The sequence below is a fragment of the Falco naumanni genome, chromosome 11 (assembly GCF_017639655.2).
Source record: "Falco naumanni isolate bFalNau1 chromosome 11, bFalNau1.pat, whole genome shotgun sequence".
In the NCBI taxonomy this organism is placed as follows: Eukaryota; Metazoa; Chordata; class Aves; order Falconiformes; family Falconidae; genus Falco; species Falco naumanni.
In genome coordinates, this window is record NC_054064.1 from 7,519,074 (window position 1) to 7,538,217 (window position 19,144).

Here is a 19,144-nt window from a genome sequence, read left to right on the forward strand (position 1 = left end):
GGCTCCCCTTCCCACCCAGGCTGCTGGACACCTCCCCGGCTGCCCCATGCTCCAGCTGATGGGGTCCCCACCTGTCAGGAGTTTTCAGGAAACTGGGGAATCCAGCAAGCCTTTCCCTCTCTGCAAGAGATCAGCCCAGCCCCCAGCAGTGGCACCTCTTTTCATACGGCCAGAAAGACCTGAATATTGAGGAGGAACTCATGGTTTTGCCAAACCTACGCAAAATCAGCCGGTTCAGCATGTTACTGAGGGAAGGGACAGGCAAACACAATGATCACTTTGGTAAGGCTTGGGAAAACAGGCTGAAGTAACAGTACGTAACAGAAAATAGGCATGCTGGGGTAAGCTCAGTTGCTTTGGGACAAAGTGATTTATTTTTTTATTTATACATATATACATATATATATATATATAAAGCCAAAGCTTCTAATTCTGCCAAGTCTCTCCTGTGAGCAGTTTTGGGGATTTTCCCAGCTGGACTCTGTTTTCTGGTATGAGAGCCCAGGGCAGAAGCACATGCAGAGCCCAGACTCGGAGCAGAGCGATGCACGTCGGACGTGACACCTGGGGGTAGTTTTGGCCCGTGTGGCTTGCTGATGTAACCGAGGCTGGAGGCCAAAGGCAATAAGGGATTAGAGTAAAACAGCTCAGGCGAGCCAGCAAGGGGCTTTTCTCAGCAGAGTCTTTGCTAGGTGATGTGGGTGAAGCTCCCACGAGAGCCGCTGTGCTGGAGTGCACCGGGGTGTGCAGATGTGCAGCATCAGAGCCCGAGACACGCGCCTGTCACAGACACGCTGTCCCGTGGTGGTACCCGTGACATTCAGGGAAGAAGCCAGACAAAATGGGTGCTTCATGCTGCCGGGTTTTTGGAGCACGCTGTTTGTTGTTCTTAAACAGGTTCTTTCTTCTCTGCTGCTCACCACAAACACTCTCCTTCCAAAAATTGTGATGAGCATCACGCGAGCTAGTGAGCCCCATGAGCCCCATTTTCCCCCAGCCCAGTCCCCATGTGGGGCTCCTCCGCCATGAGCAGCTGTAGCTCACCCGCAGGGTGCTGGCCCCAAATTTCACAGCTCCCCGGGGAGCCGGAAAGCTATTTTAGAAGCAAAATTGCAGCAGCCCAAATTATTTCCTGAAGCCTGCATTAAGTTATTCAGGCATCTGGCTGCGCAGGTATAAAGCAGCACGCTCATAAAAATGCTACTCCCTGATAATTTTCCTGAGTTTTCCCACAGTCATGGGTTTTTTCTGTGCTACTGGGATGTGGGGAAATAACCTTCTTCTAGGGAGCTTGTTCAGGATGGGACAGGAGGATATTTTTGTGTGTATGCACACTCATGGTACGTGCTTGGAGACTGGCACCACCTCGTCCATGGCTACATTCACCCGACTTTGCGCAGAGAGGCAACCTGAGTCTGTAAGAGGTAAATTTCACCCAGGCATGGCTAGCAGGGCAGATGGGTTTGGGAAGAGCGCTGGAAAGCAAAGTCCCTGGAGCACCCAGGCCACCCCAAGCATGCTTGGGTTTCCTCTGCCGGGCCCCAGGGAGGAGAGCCGGGTCAGTGCCCTCCCCACCAGGAAGCCCCTGTCCCAGCCTCACGCCAGGGTCAGGCGCCCGCATCACGCGCTGAAGCATCGCCACCGACTGGCACTTTACAGCTGCTTTGAGGTGCTGCCAGGGACTGTAGGTCGCGACTGCCAACAAATCAGAGCCATTGTGCTCCATTGCCCCCCCGCTTTCTCCCCATTAATAGCCCCTTTCTGTACCCAGGGAATGTGATTCTGCATCATCCCACCCCTCTGTGAACCCCAGCTCTGCTCCAGGCTGGCTGCCTGCGCCCACCATAGGTGATGTCCCAGCTGGGGCTCACCATGCTGGCCTAGCAGGAGGTTGGGTACACATGCAGCCCCCCTTAACATCCCCCCAAAAAAGCCCCTACGCTTTGATTTTGTATCAGGTTGGAGCATTCAGAAAAAATCTCTGCCACTGCAGTATCCATAAGTCCTTCTACCACAAAAGGGTCTTACTCCCCAGTCATTGCAAAAGCATCTCCCCCACTCACCCAGTAGCTGATGTTTGGTACCTGGAGCTGTGGTGCACAACAGTGGTTGCCCCAATGCAAGGGTTCAAGTGGGTGGGTTGTTTGGAGACTCTCCAGGAACACGAGCCACCTAGCCAAGCTGCTGTTCTCATTTGTTATTCAGTGTTAAAGAAATCTGCACCATTCTCCCATCAGCCTCCTCATCCCGGAGGATAATTGATGCTAACGTCATTTCATTTTGGTCCAGCTGCTGGGCTCAGGAACAGATGTTTTATTGTTCAAACTGAACACAGAAAACCGAAAAAAAAGAACCCAACCCAAAAAGCAACAAAAACCAACTAATTTGTGTTTGCGGTGAGGTTAGCTGCAGCTTCCTCTGCCCAGCAATGCGAGGAGACACAGCAGCAGCCCCAGGGCAGCCCCAGGCCTCTGGGAAAACCTATACATCCAGCTAAGTGTCAGCCTTTAATATACGAGGCATGTTTGCCCCCCTAAGTCTGCCATGCCCAACAGGCGGGCACTTCCAGCAGAGACATTTCCCCATCACTGGGGCGAATCCATGTCACCTTCACGTGGGATGTGCTGTAACAGCCTTCACGTCCTCCCAGGAGCCAAGATGCACCCTGGTATTTGCAAGGAGGAGTGCAGCACTTTCTTAAGACCGAGGATACCTGTCTCCTCCAAGATGCAGACAAAAATAGGTGCAAAAATGTGACAGTGACATATGCATCTTCAGTGCACAGGCAAGTGAGCTCACGATCTTTTACGGCTCATTGAAAGCAGCCTGCATGTTTGATGCTTCAGCGCGAGAGCATTGCGGCTTGCTGCCGTAGGGGAGTGCTGGGCACCACACACACGCATTTCTGCAAGAGAATGGGATGGCAGCAGGAGGTCCCTCACCTGCTCTGCACCAGGGGCAGGACAATATCTGGAAGTCACAGGCTGGTTCAGCTCTGGTCCAGCCAAGCACTCCACCGCACCCTTAAGTGTTCCTGTGAAGTTACCACCAGGCAAGAAGTGGAAAATACTTCCCCTGGCTGCCAACAAGAGATCTGTTAAAAAATATATATATATTGCCAAAAAAAAGAACCTGTACAACCACCCAGGGTAAGAGATGTTTAATATTAATTTTCTTTCCAGCACTAATAACCCTATAGATAAGAATGGCACTTCTCCCATGCCAAAGAACTGGGAAACACTGGTATCTTTTATACAAACTGGGGAGGAGCTACCAGAAGGGCAGGTGTAGCTGTTCTTGCCTCACTTGCAGAGGCCCTTTTATTGCAGTTGAAACCCTACCCTAGAAATAAGGGGCTCTGAAATGCCCACAGCAAATTGTTTGGGTAATTTTCCCTACACGGCCAACACAGAAGGCACAGAGCTGCCTGTGGGACTGACATGAGCATTTTTTGACACCTCTTGGTGTGTGCCACACACTTGGCACTCTTTCTGGCAGGATATAGTGTTTTCTCCCTATTCCACAAGACAGGGGGGTAGGGATCCAATTCTAAGGGATCCAGTTCTATGCACAGCAGCATGAAATCCCCGGTCCCCCTCAGGACACCACACTGGGCACAGGAATCGGCACGTGGTTTGAAAAGCCCTGGCAGGAGAATGACCGCAGCATCTCCTCTTAGCAAGCCAACAGAAAGCCACCGACCTTTTGGTGGCTGCAAATAAAATAGACCTCACCCACGAAGAGCCCTGGGCTCTGCAGTACCTGTGCTGTAAATCCAGCTGCCAAGACGCACCAGGGATCAGCGCCAGATGTGATGGTCCCCTTGAGAAAAGTGCTGTCAGGAAGAGGAGCCTGTAAGGGAAAGCTGTGCAGCAAGAGCAGTAAGAGGCTGGAGGTGGACAATACCTGTTGGAACATCCGACACTCAACTGGGTGAGCGGCGAGGATACAGAGTCAGTAAGTGTCCCCCTGCTTTGCCTGGTGACAAGTTGCTCCCACTTCAAAACAACCTCCCTGCATCCCACCTCTGGCCCACGGACACTTCGCGCCTGCTCTAAGGCTGCTGCCTCCAGCATCCCAGCTGCCTTGGCAGCAGCCCATGACCACAGCCGCGTTATAGCTGCGAGTGGGCGAGGGGGAGTGTTGGAGAAACCATCACAGCAAGCCAGCAGGCTTCAGCGTCTACGGCGAGCAGCACTGGCCCATGAGCTGCCTCGTTGGCCAGAGGATCCCTGGAAGGGGTTCCAGAGAGGTCACTGAAACCTTCATGCAGGGACGTTGCGTGGGGCCGTGTAGGGAATAAGGAGAAGGCAGAGCCCAGCCCCGTTCCCGGCACCCGCCGAGCTCGGGCAGGGACCCGGAGCTGGGTCAGCTATAGGTGCAGAGCCCGAAAGGAGATGTCGGAAGGAGATGTCATGGAAAATATTTATCCCGTGAGGTCAGTGCACCCTCGGCTTCTCTTTGGAGGGGACTTTGAACACAGGAGGGCAGACGTTTCCCGCACGCTTCTGCAGGCGAGAGGCTAGGGAAGGCAGGCGCTTCCCTCGGCTGGAAAGACAAAAAGCATAAGCGGAAAGTTTTGGGCACAAGGCAAAGCAACTGAGCCTTCAGCTGCTGGCTGCTGGGTGCTTGCTATTAGAGGAAACAGCCTGCTTTGGAAAAAACAGGGATTATCTTTGAGAACAAGGCCTGGAAAAAAAAAAAAAAAAACAAAAACCAAAAACCACAGAGGGGATGCCCCAGAGCAGAGCTATGGACTGGCAGTAAGACATCTAGGAGGTGCAGGCAGGCACTGGGTTGTGTATTAGAGGGGAAAAATCACCTCAAAACTGTAGTGTGTTGGAGGTGAGGTGTGGGCACAGGGTGGAGGGGAACCCTTGCTCTCAGCATGGACGGGAAGAAAGGACTCAGCATGTCCATGGGGCATCCCCTGCCCACTCTTACTGCCCTGCAAAGCCAGCCATCCTCTCCTCATCACATCATCCCATGCCACCACAGCAAGGAAGGATGGCTCAGAAAAGAGATCCTGGTCCCTAAGTCCAAGATCAAAGCCGCAGCCCTGGCAGCCGCACCATGTTTCTAGCAATAACAGCAGCACCTTGCATCCCCTTCTCCTGGGGTTCAGCTCCCTCATGCAGGCATCCTCATCCCTACCTTTGAGGTTCAGGCTGTGATTTAAATGTTGGTCCTGCTGACTTCCATCAGTGTGTGTATCTCTGGGTGAAAACAACTGGCCCCCTCCGTAGGTGACCACCACTGGGTGCTCGGGCTGCCTGAACCGGGTGATGCCAAGCATTTGGGCAGCTCAAGCAGGGAAAACCATCTCCTAGAAGATCATCAGAAAAAGCAGAGGAAAGCATTTCACACCTCTGAAGGAGCAGCTCTCAAACAACATCTTGCTTGTCCTAATTGCTAGATTTCTTGCCTTACAGCAATGATCTGACACTTTCTGCTCTTTCTGGAAGCATCTCTTGCTACATTTTCTGGTTGGATCAGCATCCCAGGGGACAGTTTCTCATTTATTTCAGGTTTAGCTCATAAAGAGATGATTTTTGCCTGCAGCCAGCCCATGGGGGCTATGACCTCACCATCCCTCGCAAGTGGAAGTGGGCAGGGGTTGCTCCCAGCACTGGGGTCATGTCTGGCAGTGCTGCCAGCCGTGATTCAAGAGGTGGGACTCCCGCCCGCCTGACTCACTCGCTGTTGAGCCCAAAACCTAGCCAGATGCTTCCCTTGCATCACTTGTTACTGGAGAAGAAGAGACTGGAGGTGTGTTCTCAAGGAGATGTGTGGTGCCATTTGAAACCCCCACACATTCCCATTCGTTCGGGTTTTCCCCTCTCCTCAGCTTTTGACTCACCACACTGCCAGCTCATCGCTCCATTGAGCAAGCAGGGTATACCCTGGCCTCTTCCTAGACCTATTTGAGCTCCCCAGTTTGTCCCAGTCTCATCTCAGCATGCCCATCCCCTCGGGGCAGGGTGTCCATTGTCCTACCAAACAAATCCCCCGCTGAGATCACTTGCACCAAGAGCCCTCGGACACCCTGTGCCACCCTGGGATGGGGTCTCCAGCATGTCACAGCCAGACCCTCACTCCCAGGGGCTCTCTAGGAGGGATAACAGCAGGAGGGCTGACCTCTGCCCACCACCTTGCTGGTCCCCAGCTCTTCCACCCAGAGCCCTGGCACCCACCTACCCAGCTGCCCTGAGCCCCTCGCCTCAGCCAGGCGCTGTCGCGGCCGGGACACTTGAGCCCCAGCTCAGCTGTTGACTCCAGCACAGTCCCAAGGAGAGGGATGGGGACGAGGGAGGTGCTCTAGGCTCCAGGGTGGAATTTCACTCACTTTGGCGACCTTGTGCCTGCAGCACGCTCTAAAAATACAAATAAACCAGCGGGCGGCACGAAACCCACCCCATTTCCCACAGAGGGCTGCTTGGCCAAGCTCTGCCTCCCCTGCCTGCCTCCTCCTTTGTGAAAGAAATCAAGCTGAGGGCTAAAAAAAAAAAAAAAAAAAAAAAAAAAAAGCTAGATCATGTTCTTCTCCCATCTTAGCTGAAGAGTATGTTTAGAAATTGATTGGGGCCAATTTGCTGAAGACCTGGGCATGGGGTAGGGATGAGGCAGGCTCTGTGTCCCCCTCATGCCCCCTGCTTTGCTAAGCCAGACAAGCCAAGCTCTTCCTCCGTCCCCTGGGTTCTCCCATCCCTCTGACCACCCTGTCACCCCTCTCATCCAAAGCTGACTGCTGCAGGAGGCCAGGCTGGGCAAGAGGGCACAGTGGTCCCCTGTGCCGTGGGGAGCCCATCCTGAGCCACCGAGAGCATCTCACCCTCACGGTGTCCTTGCTCCCAGCCATCTCCTCCTCTGCCACTTCAGACAAGGTCTGAAGCAGCAGCTGAAGCTTTTCTCCCCCACCCTCACCTGCACAGCTTTATGCTCTGTATTAACTTGTTTCACCCCCGTTCCTACCTCCCCGGGTCTTGGGCTCATCAATACTCAGCCCCTGCACGGAGGTTTTAACTGGTCTAATCGGCATCACTTGTGATTGTGAAATCCCCATTCCCACCCCCCACTCCTCTTGCATCTGGGGACACAGCAAACTCAGGACCCAGCCACCTTGCCCTGCCTCGGCCCCTGCGCAGCGGCGGGTGTCCCCTCGCGTGTCCCCAGCTGGCACGCTAGGACACTGCTGCTCCCGGGGACGGGCGGCCGAAGGGGACGGCAGGCAGCGGAGGTCATGGTTTCCCTGCACACAGCAATAAACAAGCTCTGCCGAGCGGCAGGGGAGGGAGGGGGGCAGAAAGCCCAAGCGAGATGGAGATGTCTCTCTGTGAGCGGGCACATTAGGAGCAGCTCGAGGCGTGCTGGCAGCCGGCACCGAGAGCCGCTGTTATCTGTGAATGGGTGCAGGCTGTGACCCGCCGCCCCCGCTGCTGCCAGCACGGGGAGGTGGGAAGGGGAGGCTGGGGGAGATGTTTGCTCCTCTGCCAAGTGGCTATTTATGACCTTGGGAGCCCGTGGCTGAGGCCAGAGAGGGTTTGCAAGTAGCAGCTGGACCCAGGCTGTACCCGAGGAATATCCATCCGTCCTGGGCTGGAGAAGCTGCCCTGTCCCCAGACCCTTGTGGCAAACTCCCCTCTGCCTTCCCGTCACTCCTGACGCACCACTGGCAATGCCCCATGCCCTGGAACATGCCATCCCATGCACTGGCACCCCAAGAAGCCGTTAGGCTAGTGAGGTCCCCAGGCAGGGAGCAGCTAACGCAGGAAGCTGATTGAGTTACAGGCCAGCGGTTGTATCATGTTTACCAGCTCCCCACCGTGTATCCTGTGCCGGGAGGATTCCTGGAAGTGGGAGCTGATTTCACACCCCCTCCCTGTGCCGCACAAACACACGAGCTGTGCCTAAAGCAGATCTCCACACGTGACCACCGTCATTATTACCCAACTGGCTGATGGGATCACCCACCCCCTTCCTCACCGTCCTCCCCTGGCCATACGCCTCCCATCTCCAGCACAGGGCTGGCCCCATCCCTTTTTTTATTCTTCTTCCCCTCCTCTTAACTCTAACTTTTCCCATCTTTGAATTTAAAGCAGAGGTGGTGGCCCTGTGGGAGATCTCCAGACCTCCCATGGGATGATTAAATCCTGGGTTTCCTCCTCCCTTGTGCCTTTGGGCCACTCAGGGGACACCAAAGCCCCAGCCAGCCACTCTGGGATGAATAAAGTCCCGGAGTCCAGAGTGCCTAAGTGGTACAGGAACCCTTTACCGGTGCAGGGAAACGGTGTGAGTCAGCCACAAACCCTGAGCATCACTCGCAAACCCAGGCGCTAGGAGAGCAGTCTGCAGCCCCAGAGCGCTGGGGTTTGAGGGTGCTGCAATGCCTTCCCTCCATCTGGCAGACAGAGTAGAGGAGGAAGATTTTCCTGCCTCCCCTGGGCCATGGATGGACACACTGCAGATCTCTGACACTGCACCCTGCTACCCAGAAACTCAGCCTGGAGATCTTCCCTGCACAGCACCTGAATGCAGCCTCTCAGATCAAGTTCAGGCTGTTCCTGCAGCCCTGCCAACATCTCTTCTCCCTGTCAGCATCAGCAGGTTTTGGGGTGGCAGTTACTGTGTTGGTAGGTCCCATCTCTCTTTTTTTTTTTTTTTCCCCCCATATCTGGGCCAGCTGACTCAGTGAGATGCTAGAGTGCCCAAGGGCTACCACCTACCTGTTGGCGATAACACTTTGCTGGCGATCGTCTTGCTGGCATGCCACCACAGTGGGATGGGACACTGAGCAGAAGGGCTGGAACTGGGCAGATACATCACTGCCGGGGAGCCTGGGAAAAGCAGCCACCTGGGTTTCTCCCAGCCAGCCTCTCCTGCATCCCCATTAACATCCCAGCAACACCCCTGAGAAATGGGAATGCCAGCCCAACTGGGAACCGTGCCTCTGTTTGGAGATCCAGCTCCTTCAGCCTCAATACTCAGGGGCATGCAGAAGGCACGGCTTGCCGCTAGCTTGCTCGCAGTCCTCTTCCCCGAGCCCCTCCACGCCTCTGATATCAGCGGCGCAGGGCAGAGGGAGATGAGCTCTTGCAGATGCCGGTTCCGAGCACTCCTCAGCCCACGTGCCCTGCTTGCAGATGTGAGCTGTTCTGGATGGGGATCGCATAACCAGCAGCAAGCAATAAGCAGCTCCCTGCCAGGCACAGCACAGCCCTGGCCCTACAGCCCAGTGTAAAACATTTATTCTCCCTCCCTTTTTAAAACAGCATCACCCACAGCTGGTCTTTACCCGCTGACCCACCTGAATTCCCCTCATTCATGTAACACCTTCCAGTGTGAGATTTCAGATGTCCGGCATCTCCATAGGGCTCCTGGTATTGCTCCCTGATTTGTTTTAAATACATCCCTTCTTAAGAAAGATCGTTTACATCTATCCGAGGGTTTTGTGTGTCTGATTCTTTCTGGTTTTTATTTGATTGCTTTCTAAGATAGGCTGGAAACTATTCTGAGTTGCCACCAGGGCGAAGGTTTCCCTCAGCTATATTTACACATTCAGGAAGGCAAACTACAAGACCTAATCTTGCAAAGACTCGTGCATGTGTTTGACCTGAGGCACTTGCACCATTCCTTCGTGGGAAGTGAAACGGCTTCAAGCTGAAAGTTAACCCACACCTACTGGGTTTTTTTCTGGTATGCATTTTCCCCTTGTAAACAAAGAGCCAAACAAAGCATCTTTGCCACCCAGTGGAAAATTGAACTTGGGCAAAAAAACCTTTGGAAATAAACGGTGGGATTTGCAAAGGGTCAGCATGGCACCCACCCCAGCTGGGTGGGCTCTGGGAACACGAGTGGTGAGTACTGCTGCATAAAATAAGGGAGAAAGAGAAAGGGAAGGGAAGGATGTGAAAAGGAAGAGCAGAGAGCCTCTGCAGGCAGCAGGAAAATGCCATGAGCACCCTCAGATTTAAGGTGACCTCTCCCAGTGCTCAGCACTGTTGCTGCACGGGGCAGCTCTGACACGGTGCAGGGGCTGGATCCCCATCCCACACGTGAGAACACCCTGTCCTCAACCTCCCTGGCACGCCGATGACTTGGGAGGGAACCCACGCTGATGCCATGGATATGAGTAATCGTGATGCTGATTTTTAGTGTAAGCATCCCTTCCTGTGACCTCCTTGGAGAGCCCCAGCTCCTCTGCAAGCTTGGTCTCTCCCATCACATCTGTGTGCTTTGTCCCCTTCCTCCACCAAACCCCCCTCCCTCCTTCCTTTAATTATAAATATCATGTAAGTCCGGGCAAAAACCCAGTTAGCAGCCAGGCTCCTGTCAGCACCTACTATCTCTGTGCGTTAGCCGCGTCCTTAGCAAACTGCTTAAAAATAAAGGCAGAGGGATGTTGCCCATGGGCAGGAATTTTCCACCATGTAAGTACGGCCAAACCAGGTCACGCGATGTGGTGCCCTGGCTTGCATCACCTGCCGGCACCCTGAGAGGCAGCTATGCCCACGGGCAGCCCCTTCCTGCGCTGCCTGAACCCCTCTGCCCAGGGCGTTACCCAAAAAAGTACCTTCCACAGGTCAGTTCAACCTGAGACACCCCTGACCTCATCCCCAGGGGACAGGCTCCAATCTCCAAATTCATGCAGAGCTGGTAGCTCCTTGAGACTTGCTCAGCATGACCTTGGCACAAGGCTTCACGCATCAGACTGTTTCATGTAGACCCCTGACCTCGGGACTTGAGGACTGAGCAGAGGGATGAGTCTCTTGGTGATGGGTCTCCCTGTCCTATCAAGTTGCCTGCGGGACTTTTGATAGAGTCCACCATCACTGGTGTTGCTCAGGAGGAGATGATGAGGACCAAGGGCTGTTTGAGGAGGGGAAGATGGGGACCAAGGGCTCTCTGAGGATGAGGACATGTCTAGGAGGGAAGGCATCCTCACCTTTGCTGGAGCACAGAAGGAGCCCGCTCAAGCTGTTGCAAACCAGCTGAATAGCTGGCAGGGCAGCCCAAACCGCTTCGCCCAGCCACAAGCAGTGAGATCCAGAGGGTTTCCAGGGGAAAACTCCACTGCCCGCTCCCCAGCCCACTTCCCGGCTGGCAACAGGCTGCCTCCGGCTCCCTGCCGATACACATCTGGAAGAGAAACATCAGGAAGAGACACGCTGGGCACTTCCCTCCTGCACATCTGGGAATTGAGAGCGCTGCTTCATTGTGCTGGGCAGGGAGGGTTTCGCTGGTGTTATTATTCCAAGCTGGCCCAGAGTCCTAGGAAAACAAAAGGTTCTTCTTTGCCAAAGGAAGGGCTGGCTAGAGGCAGCCACTGGAGAAAAGGGCTGGGCTATTCTCTGGGCTTCTAAATGCTACATTTTGGTGTTTAAATTTAGCCCTAGATCAAAATTTTGCAGACGTGAGCCCTTCTGGTGAGCCGGCAGCCTGGCCAACATCAACGCTAGCTTTTGCCATGCAGCGCACCAAGCAAGCGCCCTTCCTTCCCCGTGAGCTCAGCCCCCGAGCCTCCAGCCCCAGCAGCAACGTGCTCCATGGGGCAGACCCCTGGCTGCCCATCAGCAAAGAAACCACCCAGACATGCTCTGGAGAGCAACGATGGCTGGACAAGGCAGTCCGGTTGGAATAACAAGTGGTTTCGGCCATCCAGTCCGCACTGAGACAAAGGAAGATGCTTGCAGTTTTTCCCTCTCCTCTTTAGGCAGAGAACTTTCCAGAAGCAATGGGGATGTCAGGTGTTGAGAGCTCTGGCCATGCCCTGTGTCACCTGCTTTTTTCCTGGGGCACAGAAAGTCATTACAGCTTTTGGCCTCTTGTATTCCAGCCCTTAAGCTTTAGGATGCTAGTCCTGGCCTGGGAAGGGCGCCAAGACCCACATTTCTATTTTATTACTGTTATATCACATCCCTTATGTGATATATCACATATATTATTGCTGTCCATTTTCCTCACCTAACTCCAAAGCATGGCAAATGTCTTCAAGGAAAAAAGCCTTCTTCACAACAGGTCTCCCCTCTGCACTGAGACCCCCAGATGTGATAGACGCTGGGGTTTTTTTTCTCTCCCAAACACATAATTTAAAGTCTCCAGCCAGAAGTTGTTTCCATAGTGCTTGCTCACGCCACCTGGGAAGCTGGGCACCGTCCAATACTTGCCAAAGGCTGTCGCCCCCCCCTGCTGCCAAGCTCTGTGGCCTCTGCTTGGGTTGGCCATTGGAGTTAGAGCAGGCAAATAAGGAATCAGGAGGAATGCTGTTTATTTGCTGCAGTTCTGCAAACAATTAATACGGCCTTGTCCTTTGGATGAACCTGGTGTGATAAGGATCCTATTCATATTCCAGTGATTCCTTAAGAACAGCAAGTTGAATGCAAGCAATCCAGCTCTTGTCTGCTCCGTGCCTGCAAGGGAAACTCGCCTGCAGGCTCATACCCCTGGGAAAAGAGATGCTCCAAGCTTTCAAGGCTTTTCTGCACAAATCCAGTGGTGCACACGAGAGGTACCCTATAAACGAGGTGGAAGGGACTGGGAATGGTGGGGAATCACTCCTACCTAACATGACACAAGGTCATTGCATACAGTAGCTGTTCTGCAACCACTTTCCCCAAAAAAGCTATTCAACCCCAAATCCAGACCCCTGGATTTGTTCGAAGCTGCTGCACGTGGCCACTGGCTGGCTGATAAGCACTGGAGTAGGATGGGGCTGAAGAGACAGCCTTACTTTCAAAGGGCACCTAAGAATAGAAATACCGCAATAGATCTTCTGTAAGATGAATGGACTAAAAATTACAAATTTTTTTACACACAAATTAGACTACTGGAGTAATGCAAACAGCTGAATACCCAGTTCCGTGGCTTATGAAAATCCAGGGGAAGCTGATCCTCACTACACAGCTCCCTCGGGATGAACTGTGTTTCATTGCTCTGTGTCAGGCTTCAAATGCTACAAGGATGCACAGAAAGCTTTTGAGCACAGCAAGTCTCCAGAAAACACAAAGGTAGCTTTGTCTGGAGTATGTCGACCTTTTTTCTTAAATACTAATTCTTACTGGAAGATAAATACGAAATATGCAGGGAAATGTGTGCTCTTCTCTAGGAAAGGAACTGTAAACTCACCCTGCCGTGCACAAGCCCAGAAGAGCAGAAACACAGCCAGCTTCGTGCGGAATAACTTTTTCCCCATGACAAAGAGAACCTGGTGCCAGTGTAAGGGGAATCAAGTGGACTCAGTGAGTCACTTAAGCGTATGCTTTGCTAAACTGGTGACTCATCAAGGAAGAAGGATCAAAGGAAGATCGCCTGCTGCAGGAGAGACCATAACACAGATGTAAGGGAACTCAGCTGCTCTGCTGAAGCTTTGAGTGATCCTGAAGATTTGGGGGACACAGGCCAGCTCTATTTAAATCAATATTTAAATTAAAAAAAATCTAATTAAAGCAGTATTTAAATCAATTGCTCCTACAGTCCCCAATCTTTTCCTTAGCAAGTGCTTTTGCTTTGAACCACTTTTATTGCTTCTCTTTCCTGACCACTCACTGCCTCTGACAGATTCAGCCCTGTCAGAAGTGCTCACATCTTCAGATTAAAATGCGATTCTGCTCTGAAGAGCGGCTGTGGAAGGGTTGCAGGTGGTTTGATCTCAATGACCTGCAGAAACTGAGCCCATGGCTGCATCAGCTCTGCAGTGCTCCCAAGGAATAAAAGGGCTTTAAACCAAAGCAAGAGGTTGTTGCTCAGAAAACCCACGGGGAGCACATCCAAGTTTCATGGGGTCTCCGACCCATAGAGACTGTGTGATGTTTCTCGAGGATGGGCTGCACTTGGAGATGAACTGGATGGCTGAGCCATACTAATAAATCCAAAAGGAAAATTAGCAAGCTACAGGTGCAATAAGAACATTTTGCAGATTTTACTGCCCAGAGTCACATCTTTGCTTTTGGTTTGCAGGAATACCTGATATTTTTGCAAAGGCTGATTTGACCTTGGTAAAAGGAAAGTATTGCTGGACTCAAGCTGCTTTGGGCCAGACTCTGCTCTGTAGCTGCAAAGTGCCATCTCCTCTCACTTCTAGATGGCTATACAAATATATACAAAAACTTGGGGTTTTACCACTCTATTAATTTCTAGACAGGTCTTCACGAGAACAACCCTTCCTGGATGCCATCTGATTTCACAAGTGCCAAGAATTTTTTAAGCAACTCCTAGAAACCAGGGAAAACACACTTGAAATGAGCAAAGGCAATCAGCTGAAAAAAAACAAACCCACAACCACATGCCTTGAGTGCATCCCGTGGATGAGGGGAAGGGGAGGCAGAAAGCCAACCCTGGCCTCGACGCCGGCCGTGTCCCATTGCAACGGTACAGGTTGGGAGGGCAGCCCAGCACAGCCCACCGCCTCCAATCCCGCCGGCAGCTCATGTTGCTATGGCCCTTCAGGTCTGAAACTTTGGAAATTAGGTAAAAGGTCTAAACATGAAGCTTTTTTTTTTTTTTTTTTTTTTCCCTTTCCCTCCTCCTCCTAAGCAGTGGTGCCCCTTGCCTAGTACAATCCCTCTTCCTGCTGAGCTCTAGGAGGAGAGCAGTTGGGATGAAGAATTAACTCTCGCGGTCCCAGGGGCTTTCTGAAACAGGAGCAGTGATGTGTGACACAAACGGCATTGCAGGGAAGAGGGGGTGTACAAGCAGATCTTGCTTCCCACCTGCCCTGTGGTGATGAACTGGAGAAAAAAAGCTTGTGCATGAGGATGGATGCATCCTCTCCTGCCCCCAAAAAGGGGATGGATTTTAAATGGGTGGCGGAACAAGCTGCTTGGAGATCCCAGGGGATGGGATTTTGCCATCCCCTGGGTAGAATCTGGCATTTCTAAGGGTACGCCCTCGACCTGGAGGGACTCATCTCCTTCCCTTCCAAAGGAAAGGATACAGCCCTGACACTCACACGCATGGGTCCCCGAGCTCTCCCTTCAGCCTGGCGAGGGGGTGGCTTTGCATGGTGGAGGTCGGTTTGGCGCAGGCTGGACCAAGGGCACCTCTGAGCGAGGTCAGAGCACGGCGATTAAAGCCTTAGTGCTCAGATTAGTGCTGAGCTGGGGAGGCACCTGCCCGCCACAGACTCATGCAGTGACGCTCCCCCTGTTCCTGCAGGCAGCCTGCCTGCACCCACTCGCTCTGCACTACACCCGCATGCCTGCACCCTCCAGGGCCACCCCGTTGTACGGATGTACCTGGAGAGGCCACCCATCCCACTACAAGCACCAAGGTGGGCTGGGTGGGAAGGTGTTGGCCCCGTCGGCAGTTTCAGGGTTTACCCCATCTAAGCCCCCACTACGCTGCTGCCGGGAGGGAGGCTGCATCTCCAGGTGAGAGAGCAACAACCACCAGTTTTCATCTCTGGGAAGCTCTTGGCTGCTCAGCCAGCCTCCCCCACAACCTCTCATCTGGGTAGCAAGCCAAGTACCTCACCGGCACAGGGCCAGGCAGCTCTACAGGGCAGGGGAACTGTGACAAAGGCATCTTTGTTCCTCCTGCGTGCTTGCTGCCTCACCCCAGCCCTGGTGTGACACCTACCGAGGTGGATTCACCTTTCAAGAGAAAGCCTCCAGCAGCGTTTCCCAGATGCTGCATCACATCAGCAGGATCGGGTTCATCACCCCCCTTTTCCCAGCCACCAAGGCAGGAGCCAAGCAGGGGAGCCAGGAGCCATCGAGGCAGGATTTGGCCACTACCTGCTTGACCAGGTGTTTGCATTAATCCTTCCTAGAGCAGGCTCCGGTCCCCATCTTCGCCTGTCTCCCCACGAGCCAGGCTCACTGCCTACCCAGTATGCCCCTTCCCCAGCGCCCTGGGGTCTGAAAGCCAGGGAAAAAAAGTACCATATGCATTTTATCTTCTCTCTTTCAGCCTTGTTTACACAGGAAAGTTAAGACAGCTGAACTATAGGTGCCAAGTCCTTAAAGTTTGTAGGGAAAGGAATTAGCTTCTAGTGAAACAGCTAGGAAAGCCCCAAGGGGATGCTGCTCCAAATCCGTCTTACACCTGAGAAGGTGCAAGAAGTCTTCAAACCAAGGGCAGACCAGGAGCAGAGCTAGCTCACGTACCTAGTTTGAAGCTGGCTGCATCTCTGCTTATGCATTTCTTGTTTTCTTTCCCTTGTGCCAGCAGGTCACCTGTTTTTCTTCCAGCGAGCCGGTGTGTCTAACAGAAGTATTACCTCTCCTGACAAACACTGTCTTGCCCATTACCTGAAACCAGCCCAGCAGCCACAACAACACTGCTACTGCTCGGAAAGCACGGTCCGTCTTCCTGCAGATGATCTCACTGAGAAATAAATCTCCGTTTGGCACAACAGCTAGATTTAGCTACAGCAAAATACGATCCCTTCTAGAATATTGTCATGTTTTTTGTTTGTGCTCTCAACTCCCTCTTAGAAAAAGCCCACCTGGGAAAAAAAAAAACCACCCTTGGATACTAAACACCCGCAGCTCCTATAAAACATCATCTGAGGGCACTGAAAAGGAAGGTAGATGCCCATCAGTGGAGGACTTTGCTGCCTGAGCATTACTTGGCTGCTTTCAGCACTGTCGGGTGGTTTGGAAGCTGTGAGCAGGGTTAGGATGGAAGCTCATGCCTCTCCCACCAGAATGAGCTCCTGAGGCAACCCGGTTCCCGGCCATCCCCGTGCCCAGGGGAGCAGCAGGAGCCAAGCTGGAACCCAGCAGGGTTACTACCACGTAGCTGTTGGGATCCCAGGCTGCACTGGCACTCTGGGAGGCAGCAATAATCACCAGTTTCCTTGCAAACTGCCTTTGATCTCAAAATATTTGGGATGCTAAAAACATGTGTCCTACACCTTGCTTTTGCTTTTAAGCACAGCGCTGCTTTGCAAAGCAGTGTTCTGCTATACCACCTGAAAAAAGAAAAAACACAAAAAAAACCCCAAACCAACCCAAACCCAAACCCAAACCCCAAAGGGCATGGCCTTGCTAGGGCACAGTTTACATGGCAGAGACTGATTTCTGGAACCGCAGCTGGAAGCAGGGGGTCTGCCCAGGGCTCAGCCCGCCTCGCACACGGCTGGGGGTGAGAAGGTGAGGGTCGCTGCCGGCTTGGAGATGTGCAGTTAGGAGGAGGTGAAGGAAGGGTTGAATGCTGTGTGCCAGCATGAGTTAACACGACAGTGTACAGCCAGTTACTCACAAGCACTGGCTCCAGCAGTGGGTGAGAGACTTTTCCAGGCAGCTGCTGCCCCAGCCTCCCCACCGAGTTAATCATTTCATCGCTCCTGCTGAGGACAGACTGCGGCAGTGAGCTCGCCCTTTGCCTGGCCTCGTTACTCAGCGGTTCCTTGTCCTTAGCCTCTGGGAATCTCCCTCGGCCCATCTGCCGCTGCAGGGACCTACAACCCGCAAGCCATGGGGACCAAGGCAGGCAGGAGGTCAAACTGGGAGCCCGGCCAGAAGGATGGTTAGATTGGTCTGGCAGCCCCGCCCTAGCAAAGGCAGAAACAGGAGCCAGGACTCGCTGTGACCAGCACCAGCGACTCCGCTGCTGAGGGCAGTAATCCAGGCAGCAAGATGTGTTCATCTTGCCTGAATCCCACTCCACTTCATCTGGAGCAGCAGCCTTGACACAGGCTAGACTGCAACTCGGGAAGCACCAACCTGCCTGAAGTGCCATACAGTGACAGCCAAGCACAGCATCCTTTAGCCCCTGACTCCAACAGCCATGCTACGTGGTGGTAGCAGTTAAAGAGCATCTCATTTCCTCCAGGGCAAGCAAAACAATATTCTCCCCTGTCTCTGCAAGAGGAAAGAGATGGAAAAGATGCAGGGTGGAGTAAAAATTAATGAAATGTCTTCCCCCCCTGCAATTCTCTCTTGCCACATAGGATTTAATGGTTGGAAAGCAATCAGCGATCAGCAGATGCCAACAGCACTGGAGAAACGCACCCGTGCAAGTGAGTCACGAGCCCAGCACACCCAGGCAAATGAAGAAGCAGGGCAGAAATGTGCAAGACGACAAACCCTGCGCAGCTTCTAGGAAAGAGAAACCAAGTCAGGCAGAAAAAGCCATCCATGGGTGTGATTCATTCAGTGCCTTCCTCTCACCCCCACTGCTCCCGCCACTGCTGTTTCCACTTGCTGCTGTGTTGAGGGCACATCCACGTTGCTCTGGAGAAGCCACCTGGGTCCCTGCGGACATGGCAGGCTGGAGCCAGCCAGCACAAGTACTGGGAACAGCACGGCCAGGACAGGCATTTGTTTATTTCAGCAAGGGGCAGAGGGAGGTGCAAAGCAGATGGAAATCTCCGGTAGTAGCAGGATGATGGACACAGTGCCTATGACAGTTCCTTAGGACTAAGAACCAAATCTTGGGGCAGGGGGTGGAAAAAAACCTGGGTTTTCTTACAGAATAAGGTTGCGTATTTCCTCATGACCAGAATATAACAAATAACCCAAAAGAAAAAAACAAAACAAATGCAAGCATCTCATCTGAGCACATTCCTTGCTGCCCAGCTCCCCCAGCCTTCTCCAGTTCCCCACATCCTTCTCATCCCAGTCCCACGCTGAGTTACACATTAGTGGTCAGACTGGTCAGAGGGATGGGAGGGTTGAGCTGAACATCAAGAGGAGACACTATTTTAATTAATCCATCACACAGAGCAGCTTTGCTGCCTAAAACCTTCTGTTCAAAGGACAGGGGACTGGCCGAGACCATGGGGCGGTGCTGGTACGAGGGGGTCCAGCATGTCCCGGGGGTCCAGCAGCACAGGGGCAGGTTCCTGAAGCCAGCAGTGCCAGAGGAATGATTCCTGCCCGTGCTCACAGACACATCTGCTCCTGCTTTCTCTACTTTCCATGCCACCGACATTCAAAACAAGCCATTCCCAAGCCCAGAGGAAGGGCTGGCGCCTGCCCCACAGTACCTGGCAGTGGGAGGCACAGTGTATCCGGCGGGACAAGCACACGGTGCTGTGGACGCTTCCCAGAAGGGCTGGAGGTTTTGGCAGGGCTGGTGTTTTGGTTTTGCAGTACGCGCAGTGTGTAGCAATACGCACATACACGCTCCAGGTGCCCCGGGCACAAAAGAGTTTGGGGTTTTTTTGTTTGGGTTTTTTGGTTGGATTTTTTTGCATGCT

The 19,144-nt window shown here is 53.1% G+C and overlaps 1 long non-coding RNA gene across 1 annotated transcript; it reads right to left on the minus strand.

Moving 5' to 3' along the window:
- Positions 1-3,145: 3,145 nt before the first annotated feature.
- LOC121095854 lies at positions 3,146-9,684 on the minus strand. Its single transcript, XR_005830228.1, has 2 exons — positions 8,724-9,684; positions 3,146-5,326 (listed from the first exon to the last, which is right to left on the minus strand). It is a non-coding gene; the product is annotated as an uncharacterized LOC121095854 (long non-coding RNA).
- Between the last annotated feature and the right edge of the window lie 9,460 nt (positions 9,685-19,144).